The sequence below is a fragment of the Urocitellus parryii genome, chromosome 1, assembly GCF_045843805.1.
Source record: "Urocitellus parryii isolate mUroPar1 chromosome 1, mUroPar1.hap1, whole genome shotgun sequence".
Taxonomy (NCBI): domain Eukaryota; kingdom Metazoa; phylum Chordata; class Mammalia; order Rodentia; family Sciuridae; genus Urocitellus; species Urocitellus parryii.
This window is the reverse complement of record NC_135531.1, coordinates 133,810,910-133,836,323: the sequence shown is the minus strand read 5'-3', so window position 1 is coordinate 133,836,323 and position 25,414 is coordinate 133,810,910. Positions and strand designations below refer to the sequence as shown.

General features: G+C 36.9%; 1 long non-coding RNA gene across 2 annotated transcripts; it reads left to right on the top strand.

Moving 5' to 3' along the window:
* Positions 1 to 7,553: 7,553 nt before the first annotated feature.
* LOC144254293 (uncharacterized) lies at positions 7,554 to 21,964 on the top strand. Of its 2 annotated transcripts, none has more exons than XR_013343475.1 (4): positions 7,554 to 7,637; positions 16,953 to 17,046; positions 18,889 to 18,968; positions 21,430 to 21,964. It is a non-coding gene; the product is annotated as an uncharacterized LOC144254293 (long non-coding RNA). The 2 variants fall into 2 exon arrangements; XR_013343474.1 differs by having other exon boundaries at positions 18,886 to 18,968.
* Positions 21,965 to 25,414: the final 3,450 nt, after the last annotated feature.

The following is a 25,414-nucleotide window of genomic DNA, read 5'->3' as shown; positions in this document are numbered from 1 at the left end:
TTTTTTTGTAGGCACCGTGGAGGGGCTGGTGAGGGTGAATAGGGGGTAGCAGGGGCCTCTATAGTGAGCGATTAATGGTGGATAAGAAAAATCTGGGAAATTGTGTAGAGGACAATTAACCGGGGGAAAGTGGGTTTCTGATGGTCTCAAGAGGGAAGCATGCACCCAGCCAGAATCTGTTTCCAAATTTAAAAACCAGCTCTGAGGATACATGTCTCTCTACAATACACTCATTTGATGAATTCTAATGTTTAATATCTACTTTTTGCCATGCATCACCTGCGAGAAAACATAATGCGAAAGGAAAATTATGTTCTGCCTTCAATGAGTATATTTTATAACATTTATCCTGATTCTAAAACCCTCAATAGCTCTCATAACATAGAATATTATATAAAAACTCTTTTACTTGAATATTCAAAGTTTAGTCCCAATCCATGTTTTTCTTTTTTCCTCTGGCCACCACTACCCTTGCTACACCTCCCACATAGTCTCAGCACTTTAACCAGATAAAGGAATTTCCAACCTATCCGCTTGGTGGGCATTTTTATGTGCTCTTCCCTTGATTTAAAATATTTTTTCCCCTTCTTGTTTGCCTTATCAACTCCTATTCATCCTTCAAAGCCCATCTTAGGAGTTATCCCTTCTGTGTAGTCCTCTCAGTATCCTTGATCAATGATAATCTCTCTCTCCCCTGTGCTTCTGCAGTACAAGCCAAGTGGTTCCATTGTGCAATTTATTTTCCTACTAATTTGCAGCAACTGATTTCTTAAACCTTCTTCCCAGTTCTCTGATTCCTCTGGGAACTTTGTTTTTTCATCTTTTCTCTGCCATAGCATTCATCTTGGAAAAATGACCTACTGTTTCCAGTTTGCCTCAGTTTCCCCACAAGTTGAATAGACAGAAAACTCCCAAAATCTTTCTCATAGGAATGTTAAATATTAGCAAGATGCTTCTTCAGCACCTATGGAGCTCCTCTACGTAATGGGTGTGGAATTTTATCGGTGGTGGGGAATGAAAAAGGTACAGCTCCTGCTCTAAAATAATTTATCATTTAATAGGTCAGAAGAATGTATACCTTGATGATAAACATGAGATACAAGATGTGTTAAGTGCTACAAGAGAAGTACAAATTATAAACTGTAGATATGCGAAGAGAATTATGTATTGTTCAATTCTTATTTATTTATTTATTTATTTTGGTACAGGGTATTGACTCAGGAGTACTCGACCGTTGAGCCACATCCCCAGCACTATTTTGTATTTTATTTCGAGACAGGGTCTCATTGAGTTGCTTAGCACCTCGCTGTTGGTGATGTTGGCTTTGAACTCGCAATCCTTCTGCCTCATTCTCCCCTGCCACTGGTATTACAGGCGTATACCACTGTGCTCAGCTTGTTCACCTCTTTTATTATATTTTAGAAAGCAAGATTTGGGAGACTTGTAAAATAATGTTAAAGTATTCTGCCTTAAGACTCTGCCGAAGATGATGAGGTACTTTATTCCCAAGAGGTCTGAAAGTGTCGAAGGACATTGTCAGCCTCCTTAAGAACTCTGAGGTAGAAGGAGATCAATGAAGGGAATATTAGGACATGGTAACTAGCCACTAGATGGAGTTTTCAGCGGATGGAATATTCTGGAGCAAGCTGTCTTTAGGGGCATCACAAGTGCTTCTCTTAGAATGAGGCAGGGGACCCAGGAATCCTGACTCACGGAAGCCAGCTGTGGTCCTCAGAATCATCCAAGAAGGTGCTTGAAACATGGCAGTAGAGTAAGAAGTCTCACCCAGGTGCCATTCCCAGGATACTAAGTACTGCATATGCACACGATGGAGAGAGCGTGTCCACACTTGGCAAACTCCTCTTTAACAAACTTCTATGTTATAGAATTTCTCAGAGTCTGATATATTGATGCATTTTAGACATTTCAAAGAGAAAAACAAATAAAGCAGGACTTCCCAAACCCCTAAGTATGTAGAAAGTCTTTTATTTTACCAAGGCATTTCATGGAACTTATGTTCAATACAATAATTTAGAAAATGCCAGGAAAAAAGAGAAGAAATCTAAACCTTAGCAATTCCATCTCATGTAAGTTTTTGTGTTTATGAATATTTAAAGTATTCAAGAGAAGAAGCATTTGGAGACAATGGAAGTTCAATGCCTGTACCTTACTAATTCATAGGAGGAAAGAGGAAAAGTGCTCACAGGAGAAAGAATGACTGATTTTTAAATCTCAAATGTCTTTCTTGGCTTTATTATATTTTCCTTCTTATAAATGCCAACAATGATGAAAACAGATGATGGACTAACCTTACTGATCTAATTGCATTACTGGGATGCAGGTTGGTTGTGAACAATTCAAGACAGATACACGGTGCTCAGACTTTACCTCTTAGGGGAAGATATTTTTGTTTATAAAGCTCTAGCAGTCAGAGAAATGCAAATCAAAACCACCCTAAGATACCATCTCACTCCAGTAAGATTGGCAGCCATTAGGAAGTCGAACAACAATAAGTGCTGGCGAGGTTGTGGGGAAAAGGGTACACTTGTACATTGTTGGTGGGACTGCAAATTGGTGCAGCCAATTTGGAAAGCGGTATGGAGATTTCTTGGAAAGCTGGGAATGGAACCACCATTTGACCCAGCCATTCCCCTTCTCGGTCTATTCCCTAAAGACCTAAAAAGAGCATGCTACAGGGACACTGCTACATCGATGTTCATAGCAGCACAATTCACAATAGCAAGACTGTGGAATCAACCTAGATGCCCTTCAATAGACGAATGGATAAAAAAAAAATGTGGCATTTATACACAATGGAGTATTACTCTGCAGTAAAAAATGACAAAATCATAGAATTTGGTGGGAAATGGATGGCATTAGAGCAGATTATGCTAAGCGAAGCTAGCCAAGCCCTAAAAAACAAATGCCAAATGTCTCCTTTGATATAAGGAGAGTAACTAAGAACAGACTAGGGAAGAAGAGCACGAGAAGAAGACCAACATTAAACAAGGATGAGAGGTGGGAGGGAAAGGGAGAGAGAAGGGAAATTGCATGGAAATGGAAGGAGACCCTCAGGGTTATACAAAATTACATACAAGAGGAAGTGAGGGGAAAGGGAAAAACAGTACAAGGGGGAGGAATGAATTACAGTAGTGGGGGTAGAGAGAGAAGAGGGGAGGGGAGGGGAGGGGAGGGGGGATAGTAGAGGATAGGAAAGGCAGCAGAATACAACAGACATGAGTTTATCAATATGTAAAGCAATGAAGTGTAACTGATGTGATTCTGCAAGCTGTATACGGGGTAAAATGGGAGTTCATAACCCGCTTGAATCAAAATGTGAAATATGATATATCAAGAACTATGTAATGTTTTGAACAACCAACATTAAAAAAATAATAAAAAAAAAAAGCTCTACGTGAATTTTCAAACAGCTGGGATTAAACCTGGAGCGTCACCAGAATTTGCTGGGGATCCATTTCTTATGTCATTAGACACTTAGTGTTTAGGTCCCACCTGGAGGACCTAAATGCGAGGTTAGAATGTGCTGGGTCCATCCATCTGGAATGTCTTACACTTTAACCATCTCCCCCATTCAACTGACAAGAGAAAGAACTTTCTAGGAGAAGCTCCTCCACGGACCTCCTTGCCCTACTCCTCCTCCCTGAAGGGGAGCCTGCGGGGGGCCCCTCCCTCGGGGAAGCCCCACCCCCACACACACCAGCACAGAGCTGCAGTTAGTCCCACTGACTGGCAAACAGCCTGTGAATGGCAGCACTGTTGGCCTCCTCCACCCACACCAGCAGCAGCAACACCCCGTTTATCTCCAGGTTGAATGGTGGAGTACAGGAAATACTCTCAAAGAAATCAAGCCCATCTGCCTAGAAGGGCCTGGAGTTCCCAGGGTGGAAGCTGATGCCCGAGAATAGGGCCTTTCTTGTTTTGGCATTGGTCAGAGAATGGATTCAAATTTCTGAGAGAAATGGCTTGAGCTTAGACTTTCACAGTTCACAATACCCCTAAGGGAAGCCCACGAGGTGTCCTGGAACGGGGCAGGGCCAGAAATGGCAGAGGGAACCCACAGGAGCCAACCACATTAATGAGAACTAAATTGGCCACTTCATAGTGAATGCACAGCCCCCCCAAACACAGAGAGAGAGAGAGAGAGAGAGAGAGAGAGAGAGAGAGAGAGAGAGAGAGAGAGAAATGGAATGAAATTTTAAGAAAAAAATAAGATTGAAGGTGAAAAACAAAATAATGCAAAAACTCTATACCAATAGCAGACAAAAACATATCAAGAACAACAACAGCAAAAGCTTCAGATTTCCCTTATACTAACATTATAGAAGATAGTTTGTCCAGGATTTCTAATTTTAGAAACCTATTTTGGGAGGTTTCTGGGAAACAAAAGTAATCCAGCTCTTTATTTGCTCTAGCCCTAAAAGGCCTAACCTGCTATTGGCATGAATAAGCTGAGCTCATAGGCTCGTTGGTTCCCCCACCCCACCCAGAGAAATGAGGGAACTCTACAATTTGAAGAAAATCCTCACCCTTAGTACTTGTTCATATACACAGGGCTGTGGGCCCATCTAACATGGAAACTGACAAACACTCTGGCCCTTGAACCCTGGGAACTACTGAGTAATGCAGACTCCAAGGATGGGCTCCTACAGTCAGTGATGTAGAGGTGGGCAAGAGTCCATATCTCTAAGGGGTTTTCTTACAACCTATTGGAGCAGAGCAGGCATGATCTGCTTGCAGAATCTGTGATTTCTTCTGGGAACTGAAGGCAAACACCATTATACCTTATAATGCCCCAGCACTGCTGGATTCTTCTGTCACTTGAATTTTCAAAAAGCACTTCTCCTTCACTGTCATTATTCTAAACAACCATTTCAAGAGATAGTGTTCTGTGGACCTCTACTCAAAATAACTATCCAACAGGCACAACACATGTATTCCTGATGAGAGTTTCCATCCCATTCTAATTATCACTATCCTGACACCATTTGATCAGGGTAAACTTCCACCATTCTGTAAGGAGAGTTGATTCTGTGTTTTGAAGTTGCAAGACCTGCAGTGGTTTCTGATCCAGCACACAGAGTTACTACAATGGGACTCTTCTCCAAGGTGTGTGCACTGAGGATTTTATTGTAATCCCCAGGAGACTTTCTATAAGCACCAGTGTGTTGGAAATATGAACAAATCTCCAAATGCCTCTCAGCTGAGATTGTTTACCATCCCTGGTAAAAGCTGACTTGTGCTTTTAGAATGCAGCCCGCTTAGAGCTTCAAACAACACATTTCAATGAAAGTACCATGACTTTTTAATCTTTGTCAGACCACAGGTCCAAGCTGCAGCTACCCAGAGCTCTCAGCAGATCTGGTCTCAGATTATTTTTAAAACCCATATTAATTCTTCTTTTGGGTGCCTCCTAACTATTGTTTTGTGCCATGGTTTCATCTGAAAGAAGTTGAAATAGGAACATATGTTTTTTCAGTTATCCCAGGAAAAAAGCCTCTGTGAGGTAACCAGAGTGAAAAAGATCCTGCACTCACAGTCTAATTCTGCCTAGGATTTCGGGCAGTATTTTTAACTTTGTTTGAAAACCATGCAAAAATCCAAGTCTCTCCTTTGCTGAAAATGTTGTATTTGAGTTGAAATGAATCTATATTAGCTTCCTATTATCTCTCTAAAATAATTTTTATGCAATTAAGAAGATCTTGCTGCTATAACTTTTATATGTATGAAAGATTTAAGGCAGTATTTTAACACACTATATGAGGAATCATTTTGCCATAATGGTTTATCAAGAATAACCAAATTGCTAAAAATCAGTGCTGAAGAGGCTGGGGTTATGGCTCAGCGGTAGAGCACTCACCACGCATGTGCAAGGCCCTGGGTTCAATCCTCAGCACCACATAAAAATAAATAAATAAATAAATAAAAGTTATTGTGTACAACTACAAAAATAAATATTAAAAAATCAGTGCTGAATATTCCATGTGTTTTCTTTAATTCATTCTTTGTTGGTGGTTATCAATTAGTTCTATAACTCTATAAATGTGACTTGCAGTGCTAAAATTCAAGTTCATAAATCATGTGTGCATTCTGATTCATACACTGGGATTAATTGGAAGGAGTTGGAAAGCTGGATCATATTCCTAGAATCTAAACAAATCTTCATAATGCTTTCCAGTGTAAAGGTCTTAATTTTCAGTCTGGCAGTCTAGGATTGGACTTTCCTGCCACATCCCGAACTGTACTTATTATTTGAATACTTGAAAAATGTCATTCTGACTGGGGGCATCTGAAATGCCAATGCAGTTTTGAATGGTATTTCCTTGAATTCTAGTGGGCATTTTGTAATTCCTGATTTAAGAACTGTGTATCTCTTGCTTTTTTCCATTTTTTAATTGTATAGTGACATACTCCTCAGCCTTCGAGAGGAGAGATTCACCACTTGTGCTCTGCTACTTTTTCCTGGCAATGCTGCAGTGTATTTCTTCAATGAATGCATTTCTTTTTTTTTTTAAAGCCATGGATTCTGTATTTCATCTCATCACTGGATCTCTGTCGTGGCTTTCCAGCATTTCCACAGAGCCTGACTTATTCATTATGCAGCCATGCACCAGTTTTTCTGGCTCCATTCACCAGTTCTTCTGGCTCAAATCTCTGAAAATACTCAGTCATTAAATAGTGCCTTCCTTCTATGGAATTCCAAGACTTTCTTCAATGAAGATGTTTGCATACTCTACCCAAATGCAATGTTTTCCTTTGTCCACATTAATTGTACACACATTTTTGTTCCAAATTTCTCTTCCTTGAAAATGAAATTTTCATGAAGTAAATACTTTACTGACACATATTAATTTTTGGAAGATTCTATGACTCAAATTAAACAATTCCAAGCATATTTTCTTTCTACTTGACGTGACACATTTGTAAGTCTCTATCACATCAAATATCATATTTTGACATTAAGTATTTAACCCTCCCAGACTGCAGTTGTGGCTTAGTGATAAGAGTGTTTGCCTTGCATGTGTGAAACCCAGGATTTGATTAAGCATCACATAAAAATAAATCAATCAAATAAATGAATCATGTCCAACCACAAGAAAATTTTTTTAAAAAATTAAATTTAACCCTCCTATGTCTAAAATTTCAAATCTATATAACATCAAGTTCCAGCCTCAAAAGAGTTTTGATTATTTTCTACTGTGTTCTTAGTTTTGTTGGGGGAATGCACACATTGCTAGTTAAGCACTGATGTGAGATGCTTTGAATATATGTGTATCAGTGACTGTTGTCAGAGAACACATTTCCTCTTTCATTTTTCCTGGTTTTATCCCATGGGTAGCTAGATGGAGAGAAGAGCTCAGGTTCATTTGGGCTACATAAGATCATGACTCATAAGCAAATATAGTTTCACTAAATGTAATGGTCTAATCTCCAATTCAAAGACTGCACAATTGTAAATATGGGGATGTGCAAAGAGTGATGATAATATCTATATGTAACTCATTTTTGTCATTATTATTACCAGAATGATTCTGAGCAACATCAGGAGATGTGTGCTGCTTCTGAATCTGTTGAGATCAATGCAAGCACAAAAGAGGGAATAAGTAAACTTGGAAAAGGTAAGAACCACATAGAAGACTAAATACATTGGAAAGAATATGTCCAAGAAATATGAGCACTGGTATATACTAATTGTGCAAGACATGTGCATATTAAATAAGTAGTAATGTTTAAGAAAAAATTGTAAGAAGTGGAGTCTCTCTGTAGGTTTCAGCCACAGGTTAAATTGGATGTATAGATAAAGGTACTGAACTGTGAGTTGCATTTGAGACATACTTTTATCACAGGTAAATTTAAATAAGGAAAAGGCCTAAAAAAGAGGGAATGAAGACTGATGAAGGTAGTGAGTACACATCATCAAAAAGAATAAAAGTAAAAAAGAACCAGTGGTACTCAGGAGAGGGTAGGAAATCCCAACAATATGTGAGAAAAGAATAGGGTTTTCAAAATGTGGGAAGAATTTGGGTGTTTCCAGTTCCAAAGTTGAATGATGGGGAGGATTTAACTTTTCCACCCTTCCTGACTTACTCACAGTTGGGAATGAATTGAGCACTGAAGACCTGTTCCCACAGAGCTAAGTTCACTTTTCTTAAATGATTAGGCAGGTGTACAATTTAATGACATGCAACATGTTGCTACTCACTAGGGCAAAATTTTAGGGCAGAAACAGCAAATGGTTCAGTTGAAAGGATTTGGAATTATTACTGGGCATTTCCCAAATCCACAGGTATCTAAAATTAACTTTGGAAAGCTTAAAGATTCTTTTAAACTTTATTTTGAGAGAAGAATCCAGAGCTACATTCAAATTAACCTAGAGGAATTAGAAGCTGACAAATGTCACACTGACACTCTGCAACTGTTAGGAAACATCTCTTAGTGACCATGTTCAAAAACTTGTTCTGACTCAGTAGGTTGTACCTTCTATATGTTCATTATAGTCTATGGTGATTCAAATGATCCTGATCTGTAGAAAAAATGATTTGGAGCTGTGCATTGGATATCCTTTTGGGAACTATGCAAGAAACACTATCAGTTCCTACATTTCAAGACACATCCAGATCAAGTGCAAGCACAAATCTTGCTTTTCATTCGGAGCATGTCTCTTGATATGTGGGAGGGACCCAAAGACTAAGGTGAAGAGAAGATATTTCTTAGATAAATCTGTCACATTGACAGGCAGCAAGCCGTGGCAAAGAGCCACACATAAAATGTAAAATGTAAGGAGACAAGCTCCCATTTCCGTGGGTTCCTTTGGGAAAGCTAAAGGGATGGGAATGTGAGGAAGGTAACATAGAATTTAGCCAGGAAATATGAGGAGCAGGAGAGAATTCTCATCAGTTTGTCTGTTTCAACTCAAAATCCCAAGCAGTCATGATAGGAATCAGTTACAACTGGAAGAATCTGAGTAACCTGCAGCTACCCATTTCCCCCTCCATCTACATCCAGAGGCATCACAGTGTGTGAGGCATCCATATGTCTCATTCAGATGAGCCATGTTGTATTTTTGAAGCATCCATTGCTTTAAAGGATGCTAGTATTTCCATATTTACTATTCTCATTATCATCCTTAATATTGTTGATTTCATTATTTTATTGGTGGTTTGTGAGAAACCATGTCCCTGGACATTCCAGGAATGCACCATATGGCTGAGATAAATCCTGAACTCTAGAAAGCAAATGTTGTGATCATCTGGAACTTGCATGCAATTACTTAAAAAGCTGTCAAGATAAACCACACGAGACTCATTTTACAACCAGAAAACTTTTATGAAGTTTTCTCCTCCAACACCAATACAATACTCTTCTTGTATCAACAAATTTCTTTGAAACACACTAGTCTATTGATATCTGATAATTCTGAAAACTTTCAGAACCCTTTTTCTTTTTGGAAAAGTGACTAGTATTGCCTAGTCCAAACACTTTAGCTTTACTGTATATTTTTTTTTTCAATGGATGAGGAATCAATGTCTTCCCAGGATAGGGCAAAAAGAAAGTAATTATTGATTAAACAAGGGATTCTGGAAAAAGAAGGTACACCAGTTTTTCACATAAGTGAGCAATATGTGTATTACCTTTCATTCTAAACACACATATCTGGGCTAATTAGCTCAGAAAACTCACTCTGATGTGCACAGAAGTATACCTTCTCCTGAAAACTCATTGAAACATTGGATTTGTTAATTATGAGGCAAATGAGGGACAGGAAGTATGCTTTCAATAAAATGGATAAAATGATTCTGATAGGGTTCACTCAAGATATGTGCTGCCACATTTTAAACTCAGTTTCCTTATTACACTCCTCAGGGTCCTTTTTTCCTCTTCTGAAAACAGATCACTGTGCTCTTCAACATTCTGCATCTCTAGCATTCTATTAAAGACCATTGCAAAAGTGATTTTACCACTGGAAACTTAACTGCAAGTTTTCTGAAACGTATATTCCTGATTCTGATTTAGTACATTTGAGTCTTCTGTCATTGCTCAACATAAAGCCCCCAAATGAAAGAGGATTCCTAAAACTAAAGTAGTCTTCACCAATGCTAACTACCAGGACTAGGGTCCATATTCATTTAGTGTGTAATGAGGGTAGTTTTGTTATATTCAGATTTTTGGAAAGTAATTAATTTTAATTAGGTATATATATGACAGCAGAATGCATTTTGATGCATTCTACACAATTGCAGCACAACTTCACATTTCTATGGTTGTACACAGTGTAGTGTCACCATATACATACAGTACCTAGGGTAATAATGTCCATCTATTCCACCATCTTTCCTGCCCCCACATACCCTCCCCCCTCCTCTTTGCATATTCAGATTTATTTGAGCATCATCTCAATCTCTTTTCAGTTTGTTGGGATTTATATGATTCCTGCAAGGTAAAATTCATTTTCTATGTTTATTTTACATTATTAAGTGCATGCTGGATGGGATCAAATCTAAAATGTATATTATATCTTTTCTCCAAAAACATCAAGCCTATGAACAAAATCGAAGAAAAAAGGGTAAAATTGACGATGCAAACATGGAACTTCAATATAGGTAACTTTTGTGGTACAACTTTTCTAGAAAGCATATAATAAAACCTTTGAAAGGATAACAAACTATTCACACATTATATATATATATATATATATATATATATATATATATATATATATATATATACTCCACAATGGTTGTGATTATTGCCACAACATGTGAATGTTGATGCTTGATCCATTTTTCAAAATATTTTTGTAAATTCATGAGGAAAATATATTAAAAAGTGCTTATATCATACTTATCTCTAAAATTATATTTCCCAAACTGCAGTCATTACAGTGGTTAGTTGAAATATGAGGCTGATTTTCTTTCTTCCCTAAATTTAAAAGGAGATTAAAGGGGAAGAGCTAGAACTGAGATGCCTGAGAAAATGAAGATATGGTTTATGCTTGAATCTAGGAGGTCAGTTTCAGCCTGTGACATAGGAGAAACCCATTGAAAAGAGAATGTTCTACTATGACAACTTGTGTATGGACTAATTCCAAGACCTTGTACTTTGTTTCATGCTTTACTTTTGTTTGTGCCCTTCACCATTAATGTGATCAGTCTATAACAAGAAAGGATGCAATGTACAATCATATGTAATTTATTTTACTCCTTTCCTATAAAATGAATCTATTATTACTGGAGAAACTTCTTTTCAGGAATTTGGACTAAATGATCTAAATCAAAAATTAACTTACACATAGCAATAAGAGATTTCTCATATTCCTATGACATGGTTTGTTTATGTTTTTCTCAATGCTTGGCATTGAAATGGATTATTTTGCATGCTGGGCAGTTGATCTCCCATTGATCCTCTCCCACAGACTTTTCTGATAGTCCTGTGGGTTTTGTAAATCCAATTTCAGAACATTTCACACCAAGCTTCTAAATGAGTTCTCTCAACAGAGGAAGATTTTGCTTCAGGAGAAACTACTTGCTAAATGAAAGCAACATTCACAGTTCCTGCACTGTATTAAGCATCTCATTTGTAAATGTGAATAACAGAATCTCAAATTACTCAGACCCACCTTCTGTCTGTGTTCATTTAGTTAAAATTGATTCTATACATCTCACTGAAATTTTTCTACTCTCTATATTTTGAGAAAAATGTCATCCAATCAGGATGCATCAATTTTCTAGTGCACTGTTGCCTTCTCATTATTCATCTCCATTTCATGCACATGCCACTCAAGGTCACCTGCATATTGCATTGAAGTTGGTTCTGCTATTTATGCATATACTGCATATATGACCATCGGCCCACTTTAACACAAGGATGTCCAAGCATCTTAACTTCTCCAGGAATCTTTCATAATACAAATTTTGTCTCACTGTGTATTTGATCCCTCTCTCTGCCTGCAATATCCTCTGGCCATTCTCCTTGCCAATCCCTATATAGTCAGACAAGCATGTCCCATTTAAACCCTGTGTCTATGTATAGCCTTCCATTCTTTCAGCATTTCCTCTGTCTAGTGGATATCCTCACTTTTGAAGTCTTCTTTCATCTTTATCTCTAGAAAAATCTTTACCCCTGGTCCCTAGTTTCACCTCTAGCTCTTATCAAAAATTCAACTATAGGTAAAAATAAATAAACCTGTTGACAGTAACATGATATAAAAGCAGTTCCCTCAAGTTCAGTAACTGATGAACTGGATAGGAAACTGAATACTTTACAGCTCATGTGTTTATTACCCCATACCAAAGTTGTAATATGTCTAAAGTAGTCCCAAGGAAAAGCAAAAACAGTTTATGTCAGGAATAAGAGGTATAATCATGGACGTTTTGCATGACAGAGGCAATTTTAATAGAAAAAAATATGAAAAGAAAGGGAAATTAAAAAGAAAAACAATATGGAATTCATTTTATTAAGGTGTAAATGTGATCATTTATATGGGACAAAATTAAGTACAAAGGATTTTTAAATTTTAATAATTGAGCAAAGAGTAAACAGTGTGATGATTTTGGTTTACATGGAAATTTAATTTTTTTCTATAAAATTTTTATTCAAGTTGAATGGATCAAGTTGTGAGTTATTATAGGCATCATACCTGGTGAATACCTAGTGTCTCCCCCAGTGGTTTTCTGAGGTATTGGACCAGTAAAATTACTCTTCAATGATGTCAGTATAAATGGGGTTCAGAGGCACACATCCATAATTGCAGGTATTTGAGAGGCTGAGGCAGGCCCCTGCAGGGTTTCCAGTAAACCTTGGACTTTATAGACACTCTGTCTCCCAATATAAAGACTTGGGATCTGAAGTCAGCATTATAGTATTTGCCAAGGATACACGTTTTGGGGTAAAATACACAGGCCCACACACCAGCAATAAAAATTTCACATACGACATACAATCTCCTAAAGTAAAACTTCAATAAAAATATAACTGGGAAAATAAAATTATAAGGTTATTCATACTCTTCCTTTTTATTTGGATAATTTGTCTTTCACATGAATTTTTTAAGAAGTTTATCTGTAAATTTGTCAACAGAGCCACATTTGGACAGATCATCCGAGGCAGAACAGAAGAGTTTTCATGATATTGATGATACTGCACATCGCCAGCAAAAACTAGGCCAATTGAAATAACCTACTATAATACTCTTTGGGAATCCAAACATAGTAATTAAATATTTAAGTACAGAGAAGTTAACTGGTCAGCTACAACTAAAAAAAATTAAAGAAATCAATGCAACTATTAATTATATTTACCTTATCTATTTAGTTGTGGTTAGACCTAATTCTTTGGATGCAATTTTGGGGAAATCATGAAATTTTGAAGGTCTTTTCCTCTGTTCTCCTGTTGTCTGTGATAGTAGGTGGTTCATTTCCATGTACTTGAAAGGATTTCTATTCCATAGACTCATGTGGGTACTTGTAGTGTGCAAGTTTCTCTTTGGGATGTTTCCTAGGCAGTATTTACATCTGAGTATCAGAGCTGAAAATGAGCATATTTTATAGGCTACTTTCACTCACAAGTATCACTGTAAGGGGAGAGTATCACGGGGCCACCATCACCCTACTCATAAGATGTAAGCCATCTGAGAAAAAGAAGGTTTGAAATAACTAGTAAAGAAATAAGAGCCAGAGCTAGAAATTAAGTTTGAAAGGTGAAGCAGAGCTCTTAAATGGATCCCCAATTTCAGTGGAGCTGCAGCTGAGCAACTAGAAAATGTCTCCAGTTCTCCAGTTCTTCATTTAAGGGAGAGTGTATCAAAGGCAGGGATAAGTTTTCAGAAAGAGGAAAAGTGTGTGTGTGTGTGTGTGTGTGTGTGTGTGTGTGTGTGTGTGTGTACTAGGGATTGAACTCAGGGCCGCAAGACCACTAAGCCACATCCCCCCACCCTATTTTGTATTTGATTTAGAGACAGAGTCTGAGTTGCTTAGCACCTTACTCTTTGCTGAGACTGGCTTTGCATTCATAATCCTCCTGCTCAGCCTTCTGTGTCACTGGAATTACAGGCATACACCACCACACCTGGAAACAGGAGGAATGTTATTTTTTGGTGTGGTAGGTGTCTTGCAGCAAAGAGGTTGGTTAGCATAGTGGCCACACCCAACTCTGGCTGTGTGGCTGTGTAGCCTCACCTGGTCAACCCATCTCCAGTGCAGTGCTGAACCTGATGGAACTGTGTAAGAAGTCACAGGTTGGGGCCAGTCTCTCAAACCAGCAAGATTGCTGATGGAAATTCCCAGATACCAGACTTTTCCTACCCAATGGATTTTATGTCTATTTAATTCTCGTAAAGTGCATGGCTGGTTCCTGTCAGGAGAGAGTAAACTCCAACAACCATCACAGCATAAAGAAAAACATGTACTCACTGTACATAATATCTATGTTTTAAATTATCTCTAGAACAGCAATAAATGAAGAAATGGAGTAGGAAATAACAAGGTTGACCTCCAAAAACACCTGCCTTGGTTAAGATACAATTATTGGAATATATTTTTAATAGGAAGTACAGTGAAAGTGGTGGGACTAAAGAGAGACAGAATAGGAGAAGAGGAGAAGGGCAATAAAAATTAGAAATGAAAGGATTTAAAGTGAGAATAAAATTTGTCTCTGGGTACCACCCCCCCCCCAAATAGAATGAAACTCTCATTTAAAAAAAAGAGAGAAAAATGAAATAACCTGGAAAACAAATACAAATAGCAGGCCAAAAAATAATGAACAATAACAGCAAGAGTTTGAGACTCCCTAATGTTAACACAGTAGAAAATAAGATATTTCTGTCCAGGATTTCTAAATCTAGCCACATAACTTTGGGGGTTTCTGGGAATCAAATATTATCCAACACTATCTTTATTTGCTCTAGCTGCAAAAGGCCTAACCTGATATTTGCATGAATAAGCTGAGCCCCTCTGCTCCTTTGTCTCCCACCACACTCAGAGAATACTGAGGAAATTTAGCAATTTCAAGAAAACCCTCATCCTCAGTACTTGTTCATGACTCAGACAAGTGGGTCTATCTAATTTGGGAACTTCCTGACAAACACTCTGGTTCATGGAGCCTAGGGACTAGTATGTAATGCAGACCACCTGATTGATTCCTGTAGCCAGTGGTCTAGAGATGAGCAAGATTCCATGTCTCTGAGTAGTTTCCTGGCAACCTATTGGAACATGGCAGTCATAGTCTGCTTGCAGAATCTTTTGGAAACTGAAGGAAAATATCATTGCACCTAACAATGCCCCAGCACTGCTGGATTCTTCTGTCACTTAAATTCTCAAAACACACTCTCCTTCACTATCATTATTCTAAATACTTATTTAAAGATGCAGTGCTCTGTGGACTTCTACTCAAGTAACTGTCCAACAAGCATTACACATGTATTGCTGATGAGAATTTTCAGCCCATTCCTGACTATCACTATCCTGAAAACATATGATGAGGGTGAACCTCCACCATTCTGGGCGGAGAGTTGGCTATGAATCTGGGAAGTTCAAGACAAGCAGTGGTTTCTGATCTCACCCACAGAATTACTACAAGGGGACCCTTGTCAAAGTTGTCTGCTCTCAGGATTTTATTGTAATACCCAGCAGGGTGTCTACAAGTATCAGCATGGTGGTAACATAGACAAGAACTTGAAATGCCTCTCAAGCCAGCTGAGTGGCTTGACCCTATCTGCTCATGTGTGTCTGCACATGTGTATTGTTCTGTAGGAGGACAATTTTTCTACCAGAAATAACCTTGGCACTTGCTTTCACAAAGCTTCAAACAACATCGTTCAATGAAAGTGCCAAGAACTCTTCATCCTTAGGCAGACCACAGGACCAAAGTCTAGCTTCCCAGAGCCATCAGATCTGTCTCAGTTCTCTTTTACACCTACCTTAATACTTGTGTGGGTGCCTCAATAACCACAGTTTATGAAAGAGTTCCATCTTATAAAAGTTAAAATAAGAATGAAGGTTTTTTTCTGAAATCTTGCAGTGCCATTCTGCCTACGCAATTTGGCAGTATTTTGAATTCTGGTTGATATCTCTGAGAAAATTCAACTACCTTGTTTGCTGAAAATGTGGCATTTGAATTGAGAGGATAATACATTAGTTTCCTATTTTTCACTAAAGTATTTTCCTTTGTATAATTAAGGAGATTTGCTGTTGCAACTTTTATGTTAGAACATTTAGGGCACTGAATTCATATAAAATATTGGGATTTATAAATAACTAATCTGCTCAAAATCAGTGACAAGTATCTTTTTTATATACATTTTCCCCTTGATGGATATTAGAGTTAGTTGCATAACTTTATAATTGTGATAACAATGCTAAAACATTGACATTAAAAAGTTACATGTACATGCTGGTTTTGGTACTTTGGCGTTCAAATCAAGGAGTGGAAAAACTGGGTCATATGACAGTTATATTCCTAGAATCCAGAGGATTCTACATATTGCTTTTCAGTGTGGAAATCTTAATTTTTCAGTCTGGATGTGTAAGATTATATTATAAATGAATCGTGTTCAACCACAAGCAAAAAAAAAAAAATTTTTAATTTAACCCTCCTATGTTTAAAATGTCAAATCTGTATAACATCAAAAGAGTTTTGTTGGGGAACACACACGTTGCTAGTTAAGCACTGATGTGAGATGCTTTGAATATATGTATATTAGTGCTTGTTGTCAGAGAACACATTTCCTCTTTCCTTTTTTCCCGGTTTTGCCCCATGGGTAACTAGATGAAGAGAAGAGCTCACCTTCATCTGGGCTGCATAAGATCGAATCTTATAAGGAAATATTATTTCACTAAATGTAATAATCTAATCTCCAATTCCAAAGACAGCACAATTGGATGGCGATGTGCAAAGAGTGATGATAATATCTATATGTAACTCATTTTTGTCATTACCAGAGTGATTCTGAGCAACTTCAGGAGATGTGTGCTGCTTCTGAATCTGTTGAGATCAATGCAAGCACACAAAAGGGAATAAGTGAACTTGGAAAAGGTAAGAACCACATAGAAGACTAAATACATTGGAAAGAATATGTCCAAGAAATATGAGCACTGGTATATACTAATTGTGCAAGACATGTGCATATTAAATAAGTAGTAAAGTTTAAGAAAAAAATGTAAGAAGTAGAGTCTCTCAGTAGGTTTCAGCCACAGGTTAAATTGGATGTATAGATAAAGGTACTGAACTGTGAGTTGCATTTGAGACATACTTTTATCACAGGTAAATTTAAATAAGGAAAAGGCCTAAAAAAGAGGGAATAAAGACTGGTGAAGGTAGTGAGTACACATCGTCAAAAAGAATAAAAGTAAAAAAGAACCAGTGGTACTCAGGAGAGGGTAGGAAATCCCAACAACACGTAAGAAGGAAAAAGAACAGGGTTTTTAAAGTGTGAGAAGAATTTGTGAGTTTCCAGTTCCAAAGTTGAATGATGGAGAGGGTACAACTTTTCCATCCTTCCTGACTTACTCACAGGTGGGAATGAATTGAGCACTGAAGACCTGCTCCCACAGAGCTAAGTTCACTTACCCTAAATGATTAGGCAGGTGTACAATTTAATGACATGCAACATGTTGCTACTCACTAGGGCAAAATTTTAGGGCAGAAACAGCAAATGGTTCAGTTGAAAGGACTAGGAATTATTATTGAGCACTTTCCAAATCCACAGGTATCTAAAATTAACTTTGGAAAGCTTAAAGATTCTTCTAAACTTTATTTTGAGGGAAGAATCCAGAGCTACATTCAAATTAACCTAGAGGAATTAGAAGCTGACAAATTTCACACTGACACTCTGCAACTATTAGGAATCATCTTTTGGTGACCATGTTCAAAATCTTGTTCTGACTCAGCAGGTCGTAGCTTCTATATGTTCATTATAGTCTAAGGTGATTCAAATGATCCTGATCTGTAGAAAAAATGATTTGGAGCTGTGCATTGGATATCCTTTTGGGAACTATGCAAGAAACACTATCAGTTCCTACATTTCAAGACACAACCAGATCAAGTGCAAGCACAAATCTTGCTTTTCATTCTGAGCATGTCTCTTGAGATATGGGAGGGACCCAAAGACTAAGGTGAAGAGAAGATATTTCTAAGATAAATCTGTCACATTGACAGGCTGCAAGGTGTGGCAAAGAGCCACACATAAAATGAAAAATGTAAGGAGACAAGCTCCCACTTCTGTGGGTTCCTTTGGGAAAGCTAAAGGGATGGGAATGTGAGGAAGGTAACAGAATTTAGCAAGGAAATATGAGTAACATGACAATTGAGCAAAGTGTAAACAGTGTGATGACTTTTGTTTACATGGAAATTTAATTTTTTTTTCCTGTAAAACTTTCTTCAAGTTGAATGGATCAAGTTGTGAGTTATTATAGGCATTGCACATGGTGAATACCTATTGTCTCCCTAAGTAGTTTTCTGAGGTATTGGACCAGAAAAATTATGCTTCAATGATGTCAGTATGCATGGGGTTCAGAAGCATACATCCATAATTGCAGGTACTTCAGAGGCTGAGGCAAACCCCTGCAGGGTTTCCAGCAAACCATGGACTTTACAGACACCCTCTCTCCCAATATAAAGACTTGGAATCTGAGCATTATAAATACAAGCATTATAGTATTTGCCAAGGATACATGTTTTGGGTTAAAATACATAAGCCCACACACAAGCAGCAATAAAAATTTCACATATGACATATATTCTCCTATAATAGAACTTCACTTAAAAATATAACTGGGAAGATAAAGTTATATAATTATTAGTACTCTTCGTTTTTATTTGTATAATGTGTCTTTCACGTGAATTTTTTAAGTAGTTTATCTGTATATTTGTCAGCAGAGTCACATGTGGGCGGATCATCTGACACAGAACAGAAGAGGCTTCATGATATGGATGATACTGCACATAGCCAGCAAAAGGTAGGCATATGTGTCAATTTAAATTCCTGGTCATTTCTTTTTCTTGCTTCTAGACATTAAACTAGGCCAATTGAAATGACCTACTACAATACTCTTTGAAAATCCAAACATAGTAATTAAATATTTAAGTACAGAGAAGTTAACTGGTCATCAATATCAAAATACCTTTAGCAATCAAGGTGGATGCCAGATAAACTTTATGCAAGCAATTGCACTAATATTTTCCAATAATGTTTGCATTTTCATCTATGTGACAGCCTTAAATGGTGAAGGATAAATTGGAGAATATCATATCAGTTGAAACTAGGAACATGCATAAATGCAATGACCGCTGAACACATTCATGTAAAAATAACTTCATTCCCAAAGGCTCAGTGTTTAATTTCACATTAGCTGTCACCCATGACAATGTTAAAGATGTTTTTCTCCATGAATTCCTGTGTCTTTACTAAAGAAGATACCAGACTCAAATGAGACACAAAACTGCCTGTTAATGGAAAATGATTCAGGATGGGTACTTTTCTGTTAATATACATACAATTTCTATTGATTTTATGTCATTTCCTTTCAGGAAATCAATTCAATTATTAAACATATTTTTCTTAGTATCTAGATGTTGTTAGACCTAAGTCATTGGATGCAATTATTGAGAAATCATGAGATTTGGGAGGTGTATTTTTCCTCTGTTCTCATGTTAACATGTCTGTGTCAGTAGATGGTAGATTTCCATGCATTTGAATGGATTTCTGTTCCATAGTGTCTCCTGGGCACTTGTAGTGTGCAAGTTTCTCTTTGGGATGTTTCCTGGACAGGGTTTATAGATGAGGATCACATCTGAAAAATGAGCATGTTTAACATGTTACTTTCACTCACAAGTATCTCTGTAAGGGGACAGTATCACAGAGCCACCATCACCTTGCCTGGGTAGTTTCCTGCTCAGAAGATGTAAGCCACCTGGGAAAAAGAAAGTCTCAAATAATTAGAAAAGAAATAAGAGACAGAGCCAGAAATTAAGTTTGAAAAGGAAAGCAGAGCTCCTGAAATGTTCCCCAATCCCAGTAGAAGCTGGAACTGAACAACTAGAAAAAGGATCAAGTTGTTTATTTAAGGGAGAGTAGATCAAAGGCAGAGATAAGTTTTTAGCAGGAGGAATATTGCTTTTTGGTGTGTTAGGGTTCTTGCAGCAATGAAGTTGATTGGCATCTTGACAGGCCACACCCAACTCTGAAAGGCTGTGTAGCTGTGTGGCTCCAGCTGGTCCACTCATCTCCAGTGCAGTGCTGAACCTGACACAGCTTTGTAAGAAGTCAGTGGCTTCTAAGTCAATTTGCTTCACACCAAGTTCACATTGGCTCTTGTCAGGAGAGAATAAACTCCAATAATGATCACAGCATAAACCAAAATATGTATCCACTGTACATAAAATATATGTTTTAAATGATTTCTAGAACATCACAAAATGAAAAGATAGAGTAGGAAATAACGAGTTTTACCTGCAAAAAAAAAAAATGTATGTCCTGGTTATAATATAATTATGGGAACATATTTCAAAAAAGTAAGTAGAGTGAAAGTGGTGAGAGTAAGCAGAGTCAGAATAGGAGAAGAGGCAAATGTAATAAAAATGAGAAATGAAAAGATTTAAAATGAGAATAAAAGTTGTCTCTGGATAACAACAAAAAATGAATGAATGGAATAAAACTCTCATAAATAAATAGAGAAAAATGAAATAATGTAGAGCACCCATACAAATATCAGACAAATATATCATGAATAATAACAGCAAAAGCTTGAGATTTCCTAATGTTAACAGAGTAGAAAAGAATATATTTCTGTCCAGGATTTCTAATTTTACTCACACATAACTTTGGGGGTTTTTGGGAAAAAAATATTATTCAACACTTTATTTGTTCTAGCTCCAAAAGTCCTAACCAGTTATTTGCATGAATAAGCTGAGCTCCTCTGCTCCTTTGGCCCCCACCACACTCAGAGAATGCTGAGAGAACTTAGCAATTTCAAGGAGAATATCACCATCATTACTTGTTAATGTACTCAGACATGTGGGTCTATCTAATGTGAAAACTTCCTGACACACACTCTGGTTCATGGACCCTAGGGACTAGTATGTAATTCATACCACCTGATGGATTCCTGTAGTCAGTGGTCTAAAGGTGGGCAAGATTCCATGTCTCTGAACAGTTTCCTGGCAACTTATTGGAGCATGATTGTTATATTCATGAAGAGGGATAGAAAATCTGAAACCCTGATACTCATTCACAGTGACAATTCTATACAAAACTAGGGGCAAACTGTTTCATAGTAACTTTGTATTGTGGTCGTACACATGTAAAAAAAATTTCATTTTATGAACAATGAAAATTTTTTAACTTTTTGTTTACTGATTGATGTTTATGAAACCTTTGAGGTAAAAAAATATAATCCTTTTTCTCTCCATTTGCTATAGAATTTGAATCTAGACTAACTGGAGTTTTTTCCATAAGATTTACTAAAAAGCCAAGACAAGATCTATTTGTGGAAGCATCACAAGGATTCCAAAGAGATTTTTAAAGAAAAATAGATATGAAAGATAGTATTGCATATTTCAGACTATTGCCATAATATTTTAAAAACTTTATTGAAGAAAATGTTTGTATTATTCTTGTGTAAAATTCTCAAAACATGAGACTACGTCTTTGCATCTATAACAAAATTTGAAGTGCAAGTGCATAACAGTTTTTATTGATTTCTATGTATCCAAACTATGTAAATTGTTGCATTTAAACATTACAAAGTTTCTTTTTTCTGAACCATTTGTAAGTTGCAGGCATGTAGTTTTTAATTGCTGAATATTTGTATTCCTAAAAGCAAGGAGTTATCTTACATACAGTGTAAAGACCAAAATTTTAAAAATGGTTCATTATGAATATCTAATCTACAAATATGATTCAGAATTTGCCAATTATTTCAGCAATGTTATTTATAACCAAAATAAAATTCACTCTTGGAAAATTTCAGAATCCATTATTGGTCCTGTTTCTTTCACCTCCTTTAATCTGGGATATTTCTTTAGTCTTTCTGGGCTCTTCATGGCACATATGTTTTTGAATGGTGTACTTCAGTACCTCTGCAGATTTTCCTTTAGTTTAGAATCACATGATATTTCCTCATGAGTGGAATCAGATTATGCCATTAGAGAAGGAATATCATGCATGCAATGCTGTGTTCTTTCAATGCAGCATGTTCTAGAGGCACTTGCAGACATATCCAAGAACTGTGAACAGCCTCTAGAAATATTTGACATCCAATAGGATGAATAAATATTATACATACATGAATATGATCTTGAATGTATGTGTTGTAAATTAAATATTCTTATTTTTTCACATTTTGAAATGTGTAGGGCTACCCAAATAAAGCAGAATACCAGAACTGAAAGAGTCTGAGAAGTTCCCTGTCTGTAGATTAGAGTTCACACCTGAAAAGAAGTCCAAGTGCCTTGGAAAAAAGTCATTCATATCTTTTGACATAAAATTTTATGAAAAATAAGTTTTAAAGGTACTTTTCCCCCTCTAGTTTAAGCTTATCATGAATAACATTTTTGTTCCAAAAAATTCTGCGTTCTAATTTTCAAAATGTTGTCATCATAGTCTAACATCATAGGTCTCAATCATTTCTGAAGATGTTTCTGCTTTCTTCCATTTAAAAGTATTTTCTTCAGTAAGTTTCTGAACTTTCCTATTGCATTTGCTGGAGTGGGGATTGAAGAAATTACCTCTTTTTTTTTTTTTTTTTTTTTTTTTTGGCCAGTAATGGGATTCAGTGAGGCACACTTCTTAAAACCCAGAAAGACTCTAGGGCCAAAAAGTGCTGGATATTTGAAATATGTTCTGTTGCAGATCAGTGATATTGGCCTTTGTAGACTTTACTCTCAGGCTGATGGCAAGAAGAAATTCACTGGCCACACATCATTTAAAATTTCCCAGGGCTGGGGTTGGAGATCACTGTTAGAGTGCTTGCCTAGCATGCGTGAAGCACTGTGTTTAATTCTTAGCACCATATAAAAATAAATAAAGATAAAATAGTTCCCTTATTCCTTTTAGTTTATTTAAACTTTTCATATATATAAATTAGTTTGAAATGGTAAGAACTTAGGCTACCCATTAATTGCTGTGCTGTAGATATGATGTGTATTTAAAATTATGCAAGGACGATTAAACCAAAGCATGAGGGAGTCTTGGCTAACCCTGAAGTTAGCTAACCATGAACTTGCTTCTTAGTTCTTAAAAGCAGCAAAAAGACATAAGGAACACAGGATATCCTTTAGAGTCTCCTTTCCAATTTGTCATTTGGCAGAATGATATGTGAAAAACAGGTTGCTCCTACTAAGCTCTTCTTTGCTTTTTAGTTTTTATTTTGAATTCTTAATGGACTTGGTCATACTTAGGCAGGAGAACATGACTGTCAGCCAAATATTCTTCTCTAGTAGAGATTTATTATAAACAGTATAAATGCAACTTGGTTCCACAATTTTCTTCTCCCCCGAAGGAAAAAAATCTCCATTTTATTAACTTGGTTAAGTTTATGAGAGGAGAAAGTGCATAGACAGAAAAAGAGGAGAAGAGAAAAAAGAGTTATGACATCCCATAGCCTTGCCCATCAGTGACTTCATTTCAGTAAACACCATGGTGTTACCCAAAGCTCAGACTTTATTCCTCATGACAATTCATATAAAAGGACAAGTATTCTGGAGAAAAGTGGGGGAAGTGTATTGCTTTGCTAGCAAAGTAGAAACACAGGACTATTATCCCAGGATGTAATTCTGTCAAATTGTACAGAATACTTTTAAAGAGGTGGTTTACTCTAAGATATCATCTCACTCCAGTCAGAATGGTAGCTATTATGAAAAATATTTTTTAAAAAGTGTTGGTGAGGATGTGGGGGAAAAGATACACTCATACATTGCGGATGGAATTGCAAATTGGTGCAGCCAATATGGAAAGCAGTTTGGAGGTTCCTTGGAAATCTGGGAATACAAACACCATTTGACCCAGCTATCCCTCTCCTCAATTGATACCCAAAAGACATCACACTACAAGGACACAGCCACATCAATGTTTACAGCAGCACAATTCACATTAGCTAAACTGTGGAGCCAACACAGATGCCCTTCAGTGGATGAATGGATAAAAAAAATGTGGCTTATATACACAATGGAATTTTACTCAGCAATAAAAGAGAATAAAATCATAGCATTTGCAGGTAAATGGCTGGCAGTTGGAGAAGATAATGCTAAGTGAAGTTAGCCAAACCCAAATAAAAATATTTTGTCTGATATAAGGAGGCTGACTCATAATGGGATAAGGAGGGGGAACATGGGACAAATAGATGAATTCTAGATAGGGAAGAGGAAAGGGAGAGTAAAGGAGGAGCAGGGGATTAGCAAGGATGGTGGAATGTGATGGACATCATTATCCAAAGTACATGTATGAAGATACGAATTCGGTATCAACCTACTTTATAATACAAACAGAGATATGAAAAATTGTGGTATATATGTGGAATAAGAATTGTAATGCAAAAAAACAAGTACATGTATAAAGACATGAATTGGCATAAACATACTTTATACAAAGATATGTAAAATTTTGCTCTATATGTGTAATAAGAATTGTAATACATTCTGCTGTCATGTATTAAAAAAAATAAAATTAATTTAAAAAATAAAGAGGTGGTTTAAAGGCTACATTCCAGCTGTGCCTTTTGAGTGGTCATAATTCACTTGTAGACTTGAGAAGATAGCTGTTTCTTAGATCTTCTAGAACCACCCCTGTAGTCTGAATTATTTCATTCCTGTGGTGTGTGTTCACACACCTAATTTGGCCTAAGGTGGGAAGAAAGGTAATCTTACTTCTCCCAAGTTTAGGAAGCGAGAGAAAAAGAAAGAGGAAAAAAGTTGAACCCAGGAAAGTTGAAGTTTATGGATGTTGACTTTGCTCCATATGCTCTTCCATTTTACTCTCTGGCTTCTTCTTTCTGCCTCACCATTATTAATCATTTGACTTCAGATCTGACCAAATCATTTTTGCCCTCTAGTGGTGAAATGATGCACTAACATAGTAGAAATGTGTTAAGTTCATTGAGGTTTATGTTCAGAACTTGGGAGAAACATTTTCTTCATAGGATAATGTTGTGATCTGTGCCCACATAGTTATGTAAAATGTCTCAGCACAGTATACTGTTGAAAAGCAGAAAGTATCCCATTCTGGGTGGCATCATTCAGCAGATTCACATAGAGGCAGGAGAATCTTTTTAGGAAATATTTTTTCCTGTGCTCATATTGAAGTTTCAAAGCAGAAGTAGCTACCCTTAGCTTTTACATTTTTTCCCCTTAGCACAAGTGTGCATGGTAGCACTACTTATAACAGTCATAATCTGGAAATAAGTTAGCT